This window comes from Mustela lutreola, chromosome 3 (assembly GCF_030435805.1).
Source record: "Mustela lutreola isolate mMusLut2 chromosome 3, mMusLut2.pri, whole genome shotgun sequence".
NCBI classification, from domain to species: domain Eukaryota; kingdom Metazoa; phylum Chordata; class Mammalia; order Carnivora; family Mustelidae; genus Mustela; species Mustela lutreola.
Genome location: NC_081292.1, coordinates 179,838,880 through 179,848,550, shown reverse-complemented (window position 1 = coordinate 179,848,550; position 9,671 = coordinate 179,838,880). Strand labels below are relative to the sequence as shown.

At 38.9% G+C, this 9,671-nt stretch overlaps 1 pseudogene; it reads right to left on the bottom strand.

The window, feature by feature from the left end:
• Positions 1–307: 307 nt before the first annotated feature.
• On the bottom strand, positions 308–937 carry LOC131828181 (14-3-3 protein zeta/delta-like; annotated as a pseudogene).
• Positions 938–9,671: the final 8,734 nt, after the last annotated feature.

Here is a 9,671-nt window from a genome sequence, read left to right as displayed (position 1 = left end):
CACTGGCAGTTGTAAAACCACAATGTACCAATAGTACTATGCCAAACATTTATAACTACTACAAAAATTCCACATCCTTATATTGACCACCTCAAGATGAAAACAGAAAACTCACTAAATGTTAACTTGCTTTACTCCCCTAATATTCACCATAAAAACCACAATGGAAATATAGAAATCCAAAAAAAAAAAGTAACATAAACCCTGTCATAAATCGTAAACAGAAAACTAATTGTGGGACAGCATGGATGACAAATGGTCTACTGTGTAAATTTTAGAATGAGGCAGACAAAAGTTAGAAGACTGGTTAATTTTCTCCTCCTTCTTCTGTTTCAGCTTTGTCTTCTTGGGTGTGCAATGTCTACAATGTCAAGTTGTCTCTCAGTAATTGCATTATTAGCGTGCTGTCTTTGCAAGAAAGCGACCTTCTCCAGGAGGTCAGAATTTCATCATAGAACACAGAGAAGTTAAGGGCCAGACCCAATCTGATAGGATGTGTTGGTTGCATTTCCTTTTGGCTGATTTCAAAAGCTTCTTGGTATGCTTGTTGTGAGTGATCTACAGTACCTTTCTTGTCATCACCAGCAGCAACCTTGGCCAGGTAATTGTAGTAGTCTCCTTTCATTTTCAAATAGAAGACTTTGCTCTCTGCTTGTGAAGCATTGGGGATCAAACACTTTTCCAAAAAAGACAGTACATCATTGTAGACATCTCTTGGCTCAGTCTCAATTTTCTCACCGTATTCTCAAGCCATCTGCTGTTTTTTCTCAGCACCTTCCGTCTTTTGCTCAATACTTGAGACAACCCTCCAAGATGACCTATGGGCTCCTACAGTATTTTTATAAGCAACTGTGAGAAGATTCCTCTACTCATCAGATAATTCAGCTCCTTGCTCAGTTACAGACTCCATGCACGCTGCCATGTCTTCATATCGCTCAGCCTGCTTGGCCAGTTTGGCCCTCTGCACCAGCTCATTTTTATCTTATGATTGGATGTTCTGTGTCCAGAGCGGGTGGCAGAGGAGGGCCAGGGGCTCAGCAGTCTCTGGGCAGCAGCAGCAAGGCTGAGACTCTGTCCACAATGTTGCAATTCTTGAAACCAAATTCTCCCCCTTTCTCAGGGTTTGTTATTGCTGTTTATGGTGGCTGCATTTGTTTGTTTGAACTAATTTTGTAAAATCTGTATTTTTTTTTGTCATATGTAGACACCCATGTTTCATTAGGTTACTTTAATGCTCAACTAGTGATTTGACAGAGATTTCCTTAAACCTCTAGGAATCTCTTCCCGAACTGCCCCCCACCACCAACAAAAAAAAACTCCCAGTTTTTGCAAATAAACTTTGCAGAGTAAATTTCATTACTCAGCTGGGCAATTTACAACTCTGATCTAACTTTCACTTTCTGCTTGCACAGAGTCAAAAGCTCAGTGAGGGTGAGAGGTTAGTGCTTTCTGGATTATTTCTGAGTATGCATCCTACCCCATGTGCATCTAGCCTTGTAAATAAGTTTTCAGTGTGTCTATTATTTCCTCCAACTATTATCCCTTGCTCCAAATGGCAGCCACTAATAAATTTGCCTTTAAAGTTTTGTGACAAATGTCTCCATGTAGTCATCTCTCCACCACATGTCTCTCATGTAAAGAATTCTGAGTTAGGTGGGATAAATGCAAGTCCTTTGAGTTAGTCCTTCAGGAAAGTGCCACATTAGCCAAAACTCACAATCATAATTCTTTAAGAACAGACTTGCTCTGGAAACCCATACCAGGAGTTCAGGCTGCCTTCTTCAAGATTATTCTTGAGCTGGGGAGCGAGGTTGGGGCCAAGGGAAGCTAAAACACCATGAAACTCTTGTATTGAGTTTCAGCCACCTTCTGCTTGATCAAATGTTTTTCTGATTGCTGTAAACCTTTGGTTAGTTTCCAGGGTTCTAATAAGGTTGATTCTGCGAACATTTTGCCAGTTTATTTACTGTTTTTGTGGAAGAAGAGGGCCTTAGAGTTGCCTTTCTTCTGAATTTACTGATGTTACCTAGAATATCCTCTTTTGTATCACAAAAACAGCTGTGGTAGAGAAGAGAATTTACCAAGAAACTATTTTATTAAACATTGTAGCTCATAAAATAGTGAGTGACATCTAATTTTGGTATTTTGTCATATTGCTTATAGCTGATGTTTTACACGGCTGTAAATCATTTGGATGGTAGTAAAGTTTGCAGGTGTTATAGAGGCTGTACTGCGGGAGAAAGCACACCCAAGTGTATCAACTGACTTGCCCCCGGGTTGGAATTTTCTAGTCCCATGGACTCCATATTTATTGTTTAAATTCCTGAATTTTAAAAATAGGGCAAGAAACTATGGTTCAATTTAGTACATATAATCTATTTCCACTTTATATCCATGCATGTTTGTTATATTTTGTTTTGTTTGTTTTTAACTGAATGCTCCAGTGGCACACCTCTCAAATGGAGTTATAAACGTGGGGGATAATTTTTTCAAGATAAAGAAAGAAAAGAAAAGGAAGACATAAGATGAAAAAAAATACATGAAGTTATTTATCAAGTTGGAGGTGATAAGATTTAGATATTTAAGAACAATCCAATTCTGCTTAGTGATACCTATCCCACTTACCCATTTATCCCCTCATTTTGCCTCACCATGTGTCTACAACCAAATATTCGACAATACATATTTGTCAGATTAATATTGTAGTTGTAAATGATGGGAATGCCAACTTCATTGTCTTTAAGGTACTCTATTCCCCCTCTGGGTGTGGACAGATAAACAATATCAAGATTATCTTCTGTGTGTCCTAGAATAGTAAAACAAACTCTGCAAATTAAAGACAATAATAGCTCCTTAAATTTCTGAACCAATGATGAGTTTCTCTCATTTAAGGGCTTCTGTTTTCTTTTTGAAGTGGAAAGTATCATTTGTGGAACTGGAGTAGAGGTGATGGGTTTGAAGTCCATGCCAGATACTGCTCTCCGCATAAGAAATCTCACGATCACAGCAGATCCTGAGGCAATTTCTTTTAGATTCCCATGATACAGATGAGGAAATGTAGTCATAGAAAAAATAATGTTTAATCATTTGCCCGAGGTCTCACATCCAGTAAGCAGTGAACTGGAATGTGCTTCTAGCCAGTCTGATCATAGAGGTCACATCTTTAACCATTGTACTACCCTCTTGAGTTCAGTTTATGACTATGAACTTATGAACACAGGCCTTTGTGGCTGTATGGATTTTCTCTCCCAACTGCTCCTCAATCCAGGTATGGGCATTTAAATATGGAATTCCAGATCTGGATGTTTAACAGGCAGATGTATTAGGGGAAAAAAAAAAAAAGAGTAAGAGGATGAGATGAATGATAAGAGAAGGATTACAGTGCTAAAGACTTGATAGCAAGTAGGGAAGAAGGGACAGGCAGGAAGTAGTTGGTAGCTGTGAAGAAGGACATGGGATTTTAGAAGTCTCAATGAGATCTGAAAGCAGGGGCTGTGGGAACACGTAAGAGAGAGTTTTTAGGATGAGAGATGATGGTCAGAGAGTAGGTCTTTTTGTGTAAGGTCACAAACACAAACATTGTGTAATGTTTCACGCATGAAACAATTTGGAGAGATAATAAGATGCACATTTTGGTCCTATGTGTGGAAGTCTGAAGATTACTGGAGATTATGGTCAAATGGAAATAACTCCAGAACTTGAGAGTTCAGATTGTTAAACTGGATGTTCACCTGGATGTTAAAGAACTGTAAAACATGGCGGATTCCAGGGAAGTGAAGGTCTTAGAACAGGTCATGCCTTGAGTTCATTCACTCTCTATCGGGTTACCCCTCCCATTACTTCCCAGTCATCCCACAGGCTTGTCCCTTATTTTCATGGCTGACTTAGAACAGCTGACGTGATATTATCAGTCACTATATTCCTGTAGTAGAATTTCTGTGATCCCAGAGAGTCTTATTTTTGAGGATTCCAGTTCAGGGAGAAGAAAAGAGATGCACACATTGTTTAGTCACAGCATTTCTTACTTCCAAATATTTTACTCCTGAGCTTATCACTAGAAAGAGTTCTGAAGTAAGGGAGAGGGATGTGAGGGCTCTTGGGTTTTTATGCACAAGTTTTTGTTTTGTTTTGTTTTTACAGTTTATTTGTTTCTTTGTTTTCTCTCTGCCCAGATTCAGATTTTTCCATAGCAGGAAGTTTAGTATGGAAAGCACGCTTTGAAGATCTTTCTGTGCACCCCCAGCCCAGCATGCATTATTTACTTAAAAGGCTATGCCATTAGCCACAACCCTCTCAGTAAATTCCAGTGGTTTAACTTTCTCATGATTACACAATCCAGCTCTGTGCCATCCCTGGCATATAGAGAAACTTGCCCTATCAAATCTCAGCTCTCATGGAACCATGGATGACTACTTGAGAAGTTCTTATTTGCTAGAGAAACATCAGTTCAGCCATTCTAAATGTAAGTTTTGGCAAATGTTTTCTGGAGCAAGGCACTGCTAATGCTCTGCCCTGTTCCATTACACCCTCCCTTTAGAGGCTTATCCGGGAATCCATACAGACCATGTGTGAGCTAGCAAGCCCTAAGGGGACTGGCAAACCCCCGCAATTACATGCAAAGCTGACAGGAACCAGCTGACAAGCAGGATGCACATGTGCTCAAGAGACGAGAACCATAAGGTAGGAGGGAAGGAGGTGAGCATTGCTCATCACTTTAAGCCAAAATGACAAATCAGTTGGATCCAGGATAATGCGGAAGGAAATGAGCTAAGTCCCTGCAACCCCCGACTCATCCCTGACATCCTCATGCGACCTCCTCACCCATCACAGATTATCGTTCTCACGTAGCCAGATTAGAAGAATGGGCTTTCAATAGCTCGCGGCTCCTCATTCCACCATTGCTGGGACACCTGGGAAGTGTTCTGGAAAGAAATTTATAACTATTCTGTTAGTGGCTATCCTGGGGTGTTGGGCTTGTGAGGAATTGGCATTTTTCCATTGAATTTTTAATTTTTCTATTTTTTTCTATAATAAACATGCATATTATAAAAGAAATAAAGGCTTATTTAAAGTCTCCCCCCACCTCCTTAGCTTAAAACTAGGTCCTTTTTTTAAGAGATTTTTTTTTAAAGATTTTACTTATTTATTTGACAGAGAACACAAGTAGCAGAGAGGCAGGCAGAGAGAGAGAGAGAAAGAGAAGCAGGCTCTGCACTGAGCAGAGAGCCCGATGCGGGGCTCGATCCCAGGGTCCTGGGATCATGACCTGGGCCGAAGGCAGAGGCTTTAACCCGCTGAGCCACCCAGGCGCCCCTTTTTAAGAGATTTTATTTATTTATTTGACAGACAAGAATCACAAGTAGGCAGAGAAGCAGGCGGGGGGTAGGGGGAGCGGGCTTCCCGCTGAGCAGAGAGCCCAATGCAGGCTCTATCCCAGGACCCTGAGATCACTATCTGAGCTGAAGGTAGATGCTTAACCCACTGAGCCACCCAGGCACCTCAAAACTAGGACCTTTTATCACTTTATCTATAAGATACAGCAGACTTAAAAAAACTCTTCTAGCAACTCCTGACCCAGGATTTCTCGCGTGAGGAGACAGGGGTTCCTCCATGGTGTCTCATGTTATTAAGTAGTAGCCCACACAGAGGACCCCCTAAGCAAATGCTAGAATGATCTTGGCACAGGACAGAAACATGAAAGAAGGCACATCACCATCAGCAGCAACATCTTTCAGAAAACTCTTACAGAATTACTTGAAATAGTTAGCATCTGGCCTTTTAAAGAAGAAAAAAACTATAACTTATAAACTTATATGTAAAGTAAACCAAATCAAATTCTTCTTAACACCCCACCTCCATCCAGATCATCTTTACTCACTGTCTAGTCACACACATCCCTGATTGCGAAAATCAAGCTTTCAAGAGCCAGGTTTTAACCTTTGTCATCATGCCATTCACTTCTATAAGACAAGATTCATGTATCTCCAGCTTTGTAAAGGAAATATTTGAATTGTCATATCGTGATTTGAGGAAGAGAAGAAGATGAAAGAGAGCTAGAAAGAAAGTTTGGATCATCAAATTTTTTTTTTTTTTCAAAAGCATTCATTTGAAATGTATTCAAACTTCCTAAAGCTAAAGTCCTGTGGATGCAATTTACCCTCAATTCTAATTAAATAATATAGAACCTGACCCTACCCTACCTTACTCTGTAGAAAAAGGGAGTGAGGAAGTGCAGCAGGTGTGCATAGTGGGTGTATAAGTTTTAGTAGAATGAACCCTCTGTAGATTAGAAATGCACACTTTTTATTAATTTAGTAGAACTTTATAATCATCCTCCTTATCTCTGCCACAAGGGAGTTGTTTCTCTCTAAACTAGGACAAATTTACATAAATTAAAATCTTGCTTTGTTAAGTTTCAAGTTTCAGAGGGGAAGAAGGAGGGATCTATTAATAATCTACAATTACTAGGTATCTACTGTGAGCTGGCACTGTGGTACTTGGTTTAGGGAGGTATCTCACTTTATTTTTGGCAAGACCTCTGAGTTGAGAACACTGAAGTCCAGAGACCAAGTGACTTGTCCAAGATGATATAGCTACTTAACAGACAGGCTCAAATGCAAGGTCTATTGGAACCCAAAGCCCCCAACCTCTTTCTTTTTTGTCATTCTTAAGGATGTTTGTTTTCCTTAGTCCCAATAACTAATGCAAATTCTGAATCATGAGCATTTAGACTTATGGGGGGAAAAGGTGCATAATACAAGAAAAGTAAGTCCAATGAATATAATAAATTCATCATGGAAACGTTGCTCTAGCCTGATGACTGTATACCTTCAATATAATGTTTTCTTTTCAAATGACAAAAGTAATCTGTTCTAATGTTTTAATGTTTTTAAAACATTCTAAGTGATTTCTCTCGAGGCTGTAATACATTTTGAGAGGAATTTCCGGTATTGCTTAATCATGTACTTTTTCTTCTTCGGAGTTATAAGGACTTTTATGTAAACTAAATTCATTCGCATGCTCCTAACTTATTCCCCTTGCTCCCCATTTTCACTCACTTAGATGAGTCTAAGCCAGGTTTTCAAAATGGCTCTTCATAGTTTTTCCTCTTTTGAGATGTAAATTTTAAATTTATGTCTTTGCTACCCCAGGCCTTCTCCCTTTCTAATTTATTTTTCACTTACTTCAAGCCATCAACATATCCCTGCCACCAAGTTTGATTTATATTGCCCAGAAACATAATCCAATCATGAATCTTCCTTGGGAATGCCAACATGGCATGAGAGAGAGCTCACTTTAATGATCTTTCTAGAGTTAGAAAACAAAAAGCAAAAAAATCAGTGGGACTTTAAAAATACTTTCAAGCAAACCTTATAAGCTTATGGTAACGTAAGAAACCTGGCTCTTCCTGACTCCAAAACTGGGGAAAAACAAAACAACAACAACAAAAAAAACCAAAAACAATTCTTCAGATGATTGCTCTTTGGTATTCTCTTGCAGGATTAGAATTGGCCAGCTGAAGTTATAGATAAAAGACCCCAAATATCCGCAGTGATTATCCCACCTCCACTCTAGGTTCCACATGCTTGCATCTCCACTAAAATCAGGTGCTTCCCATTTTTCCCGAGCTGGTGAACTTATCTGGTCCTCTATGCTATGTCCCACCACTAAATGAACACAGATATCCCCCTGAGCTCAGGGTGTTTGTGGGGGTTGTTTGTGTTGCCAGTCACTGGGGTTTCAGCTAAGGAGCATATTTGTTAGCAGACCGTTGTGGTGTCTCTGGGTCACCATCAAACCTCAGCTAGAGCAGGAACCAGGGAGGCTTCAGGTCAAGAGTTCATAGATCTTCTAACCACCATTCTATACTTTACATGATTCAAATTTAAAAACTTTTGGATTTGGTGTCTCTGTTCCATGGCTAGATTCTCAGGAAGGAATATCCCATTAGTTCATTAGATGATTACCCTGGGTTTCATCATTTGGCTCAGGGTTCCTGATGCACACATAGGTACCAAGAGTCCAACTTCGCATCCTGGGTGCTATGCCCTAAGAAGGGAAAATTTCTACTTTCCAAAAGAGCATCTCATAGATGCAGGTTCCATGCACAGCATCACTGAGTCTTCTGAGTCTCTCCAGAAAGGTGTTGATCCAGAAGACATCTCAAGTTTAATTTATGAAGACTAAGTTAGCAAGTACAAAATTAGTATGTCAGTCACTAGAAAGCACTATTTTTACTTAGTTTAATTAAACAAACACCAATAGTACACAATACTATGTTATATAACCCAGGTCTATCAAAAAAAAAAAAAAAATGTTTTCTGAAATTGACCTGGAAGTCTTAACTGATGGTCATTCATTTATTCATTCTTTCAACAAATATTTCCTGAGCTCCTACTATGTGCCAGGCACTTTTGCAGTTCTGAAGTGTTCATTAGTGAACACAGGTGAGAAAAATCCCTGCTTTCATGGGATATTCATGATTTAAAAAAAAAAAAAAAAAAGATAAGTAAAAAAGAAGAAATGGGCCCAAATCTTGGCTCTACCACTTATGAGGTGAAAGTTGTATTTCTGAATCTCTCCCTTATTCAGTGTTCTCATTTTTAAACTGAGAATGATAATAGTACCTCTCCCATGGTATTGTCATAGAAGTGTATCTACCACATAGTAAGAGCAGCTATTATTATCATTATCATCAGCATCACAGTTATAGGACTCTTCAGCCAGATCTTCATCCCCTTTGATGAGGTCAATGCCTAAGGCTATTCCTCTCTCAACCCAACTCTGCCAAGAAGCTCTTAAACCACACTAATGAAGACAAGGATGGTGTTTTATTTAGTTTCTCATTGTGTGTGTGAGGGACTGTATTAGATGTTGAGTTCACCAGAAGCAGATGCTGTGATACATTTTGAGGTGCAAGGTGTTTATTAAGGTTCATTACCTGTGAAAGGAAAAGGAAGGAAGGAAGATCAGACAAAGGGAGAAGCTGAACCATAGCTCAAGCCCAGAAGATTGTCAGCCATCACAGAATGTTCTGAAGCTAGGATTGCCCATTTGAATATCCTTTTTTAGGCCAAATGTCTTTGTCTTTCTATCCTCACACTATCACTCAATGGGGAATCTGAAATATTTAGCCAGGGTGTCTCAGTGTCTCGCACAGACTGAGCAAGGCCCAAATAAGAAAAAAAAATGTGATCTTAAGCCCTAAAAAACTCACAGTTTAGGAAATGAAAGGAAGCTACACAGATAATAATAACAGTGAAAATATGTTCATGCAACTCTAACAGAAAGATTATTTCTGGCTGAGATCAGAACAAAAAATAAAAGTATTAACTCTTCAGGCTAAGAAAATGTTCAAAGATTATTTGAGGAAGAAATTAATAAACTCTTGCATGATTAGTATGTTAGTGGTTCTTATTCCTTTGGATTTTATTTCTTCGATTAAATTGACATGAGACTATCAGACAGTCTATATCAATACAAAACAAAGTGTGATCCATAGATTGTGATGGTCTGCAAACTGTTACCAGCTCTTAACTAGATAATTATAGAGGGTAAGAGTAAGCATTTCAAAAAATTTTTAGCAATTTGACATCGTAATTTCCTATCTACTGGGGCTTGTATTTTTGTTCACTAGTTTTGTTTTATTTTTGTTTTACTTCATTTTAATT